A 4,405-nucleotide genomic window follows, 5' to 3' on the forward strand; every position below is an offset into this window, starting at 1 on the left:
ACTCCGCGCCCCCCCCCCGACTTTTTAAGCAAAAAAGAAGAACAAGCAAAAGAACAAGGCAGAAGAGAGGAGGCGTCACCGGGGGCAACCGGGGGCTTCGTCGCCAGGGGCAACTGGGGGGCTTCGTCGCCAGGGGCAACGTGGGTCCCGTCCCCCCTTTGGCTTCTACAGGACACGCTACACGGCACTTTCTGGAACATCCATGAGTTACGCCCCTGCCCCCTCCTGGAGCAGGACGCCTGGGTCCCTCCGGGGAGGGGCCTGGCCTGGGGCTGGGGGGGTAGAGTTTATATTTTTGGCAGGAGGGAGGTTTGCTCTGAGAATCCAAATACTGTGCGGGGGGGTCAGCAAGGGACAGAGACGAGGGTCCCGGAGCCCCCTGCCCCACGCTGCACCTCTGGGTCCTTCAGTCCATTCCCTCCGGCTGTGTCTGTCTGTCTGTCCTCATCAACATCCCTCCGTCTGTCTGTCTGTCCCCGGACACCCCCCTCCGGCTGTCTGTCCCCATACACCCCGCTCCAACTGTCTGTCTGTCCTCATCAACACCCCTCCGTCTGTCTGTCTGACCCCGGACACCCCCCTCCGGCTGTCTGTCCCCATACACCCCGCTCCAACTGTCTGTCTGTCCTCATCAACACCCCTCCGTCTGTCTGTCTGTCCCCATACACCCCGCTCCAACTGTCTGTCTGTCCTCATCAACACCCCTCCAGCTGTCTGTCTGTCCCCAGACACCCCCCTCCGGCTGTCTGTCCCCATACCCCCCGCTCCATCTGTCTGTCTGTCCTCATCAACACCCCTCCGTCTGTCTGTCTGTCCCCGGACACCCCCCTCCGGCTGTCTGTCCCCATACACCCCGCTCCATCTGTCTGTCTGTCCTCATCAACACCCCTCCGTCTGTCTGTCTGTCCCCATACACCCCGCTCCAACTGTCTGTCTGTCCTCATCAACACCCCTCCGTCTGTCTGTCTGACCCCGGACACCCCCCTCCGGCTGTCTGTCCCCATACACCCCGCTCCATCTGTCTGTCTGTCCCTGTACGCTCCCCTCTGACTGTCTGCCCCTATACACACCCCTTCGACTGTCTGTCTGTCCTCATCAACACCCCTCCGTCTGTCTGTCTGTCCCCGGACACCCCCCTCCGGCTGTCTGTCCCCATACACACTCCTCTGACTGTCTGTCTTCATCAGCACCCCTCTGACTGTCTGTCCTCATTAACCCCCCTCCAACTGTCTGTCTGTCTGTCTCCATACACCCCCTCTGGCTGGCTGTCTATCCCCGTACACCCCACTCCGACTGTCAGTCTGTCTGTCCTCATAACCCGCCTCCGACTGTCTGTCTGTCCTCATCAACCCCCCTCTGGCTATCTGTCCCCATACACCCCCGTCCGACTGTCTGTCCCTGTACACTCCTCTCCGGCTGTCTGTCTGTCCTCATCAACCCCCCTCCAGCTGTCTGTCCTCATCAACCCCCCTCCAGTTGTTTCCATACACATCCCTACGTCTCTCTGTCTGTCCCCATACACACCCCTCCAGCTGTCTGTCTGCCCCCATACACACCCCATCCCCCTGTCTGCCCCCATATGCACCATTCCGTCCGTCCACCCCTGTGTGCGCCTGTCTGTCTGTCTGTCCCCCACCCCATCCGGTTTCTGGACTCACAGACTCTGCTCCTTTGAGGGACCCCCCCCACTGCCGGACCCCCCGCCCGCTTGGTTCTCTCCTGCATGGATCTTCCATGGATCACACAAGCAATAAGCTACATGCTGGCCTCTCCGGCTGCATGCCGCCGGGCCCGGGACGCAGACACTTCGCGGACCGTCGGGTCGGACGGACGGACGGACGGAGGAGCGCCGGCGTGGGGTGAGGCGGGGGCAGCCGGCTCCCACCTTCCTCCTCCTCCTCCTCCCCTGCCTGGCTTCCAGCTGCCCCGGGGGGCATGCCCCCCGTCCTGGCGCGGCCCGTCACTGTGATCCCCACCCCGGCTGCGCCCCAGGGCTGGACGCGGCATCAGTGGAACCGAGGGCCCCAGCGGCCGGAGGTGGGACCGGCGTGTGTGGGGGGGGGGGTCCCCCCCCTGCGGGTGCAGGATCGGGACCGGACACCCCCCCCCCGCCCGGAGCTGATCTCCAAGTTGCATTGTGCCAGCCAGCATGTGTCTGCATGTGAATCCGCTCGTGTTATATGCAAAACTCCCCTCCCCACGCTCCCCCCCCCCCCCGGCCCGAGGGGGGGGAGGGCACTGGACCCCCCCCACCCAGCCCTGGGTCTCCTCCCCTTTAGCGCCCGGTTTGCCCTCCTCCCCTGCGGGAAGGGGGGATAGCGAGAGGGGATGCGGTGGTGGTGGGGGACTATGGGGGGCCATTTGAGGTGGGGGCACAGCTCTGCCTCCCCCCCCCACCTGGCCCTGCTCTTCCTCACTCAGTTCCCCCCCCACCAGAGACCCCCCACAACCTCCACCTACAGCAAACTAGGCCTCAAAGTGGTTGGAGCCCCCCCCCCCCCCGCAGCAGCTGCATGGCCTAGGGCTGGGGAGAGTCTGCCCCCCCCCCGAATATGTCACCCCCCACCCCTTTGCAGGGTGGACAACCCCCCACCGGGAAATTCATCTGTCACACTATGCAACATCACCCCGTCTGAGCCGGGGGGGGGGTCTCCTGGGGGGGAGCCCCCTCAATTCCAGCCCCTTCCCGCCATTGCTCTGAGAGACCCCCGGACCCCCCCACCGGTCTCTTGTTCCCCCCCCCAGCAGATACCAGAAGCTTCTTATGCAACAATTCCTATGCAAAATGAAAGTGATTCTCTCGCGAGTTGGCGGGGGCAGGGGGGGTCTGGCTTTGCTCCCACCCCAGAGAAGCGGATGGGGGGGGAAGGCTGGGGGGAGGGGATTCCCCTGTAGTGCTGCCCCCCCCACCCCACCCCTGTCCCTGCCCACTGCTGAGGGCAGCTAATGGGTCATATTGACCGAAGGACCTCCGCCCCCCCCCCATCCTGGCTGGGTTTCCCCCCCCGGGCTCCAATCCCCCCCCAGCCTGGCTGGCTTCCCCCCCTGGCTCCGAGCCCCCCCCACCAGGGTGGGGAATGTGGGTGCCTCGCCCAGCCCCTCATGTGGGGGAGATGCTACTTAAAGGGGGGGGAGGCAAGGCCTGTCTACCGCCTCCCCCAGGTGCATGGTATGGGAGGGTTCCAATTAATTTAAAATAAGCCCCCCCATAAACACTTGGCTCCCCCCCCCCCGCGTCTGACCCCCCCATCCGTTGCTGGGGTGGGGGCTAATCTTTTTCTGTGGTTTCCCCACACACACACACACACATATCGCACTTTAAACACCCCCCCCCTTGGGAATTTCAGCTCCTCGCTTCATATATTGGGGGGGTTACAGGTCACCCCCCCCGGCCCTGTGGAGCTGCCCCCCCCCGCATTGCACTGAGCCGGGGGAGAAATAAAATCAAGGGCGGGGAGGGGCGGTGCTGGCTCCTTGATTAAATTATCTCCCGGGGGGGGTCCCTGATTTAAGAACCGGGGGTGGGGGGAGCTGAGCCCTGTAGCTGTGGGGCAGCCCCACAGAGGACAGGGTTGACAATGTCTTCCAGCAACTACAGGGTGTTTTAGACTCAGGAAGGGGGGGCCTGGGGATGGTCCAGCCCCCCGGGGGGAGGCAGGAGGCAGGGAAAGGTGCAAAGCGGGGGGATGGGCAGGTGGGGGGCGCCGGGGGGGGCACAGGTCTATTTTTTCAAGCAGATGTTTAATAAAATGCAGAATCGCGACATTATTTTTTCATAGAAACAAGCCCCCCCGGCCCTCCCCAGTTTCCACGGCAAAGCACCAGCTGTGAGGGAGTCGGGGGTGGGGGGCACCTCAGGGCATGAGCCATGTGGCTGGGGGAGAGACACGCTCCTGCCTCCCCCCCGGACGCCTGGGTCCCATTGCCCCATATTTCCTGCTCCCCCCCCCCCATCCCGCGGCAGGTCCTGGCCCCAACCCCACAAGTGTGCCAAATTTGTGAGTTGTGACGGGGGGGGGGGGGAATGGCTGGATGACGTGTAATTCCGCCCCCCCCGCCTGTGGCCCCCCCATGTGCCATGTCTCCCCCCCCCTTGCTCCAGCCCTCCCCCATCTCTCATCCCTCCCCACCCTTCTCGGCTGCCCCAGGCATGTGTTGGTACCAGCCCCCCCCCCGCACCCACATCCCCCCGGGGGGGGTCCCTCGTGGGATCAGTGCGCCTGGGTTGGGGGGGGTCTCCCTAGTGCTGCCCCCCCACACAAAGCAATAATACTGCCCCAGCAGCGTCCTGAGCGGGGGGGGGGCAGGTCTGGGGGGGGCAGGACCTGGCTGAGCTCCGAGCCCCAGTGGGTTCCCCCCATCCCATGAGCCAGCAGGACCCAGGGTGACCCCCCCCAACTCAGCC

Source organism: Chelonia mydas, chromosome 23, assembly GCF_015237465.2.
Source record: "Chelonia mydas isolate rCheMyd1 chromosome 23, rCheMyd1.pri.v2, whole genome shotgun sequence".
NCBI classification, from domain to species: Eukaryota; Metazoa; Chordata; order Testudines; family Cheloniidae; genus Chelonia; species Chelonia mydas.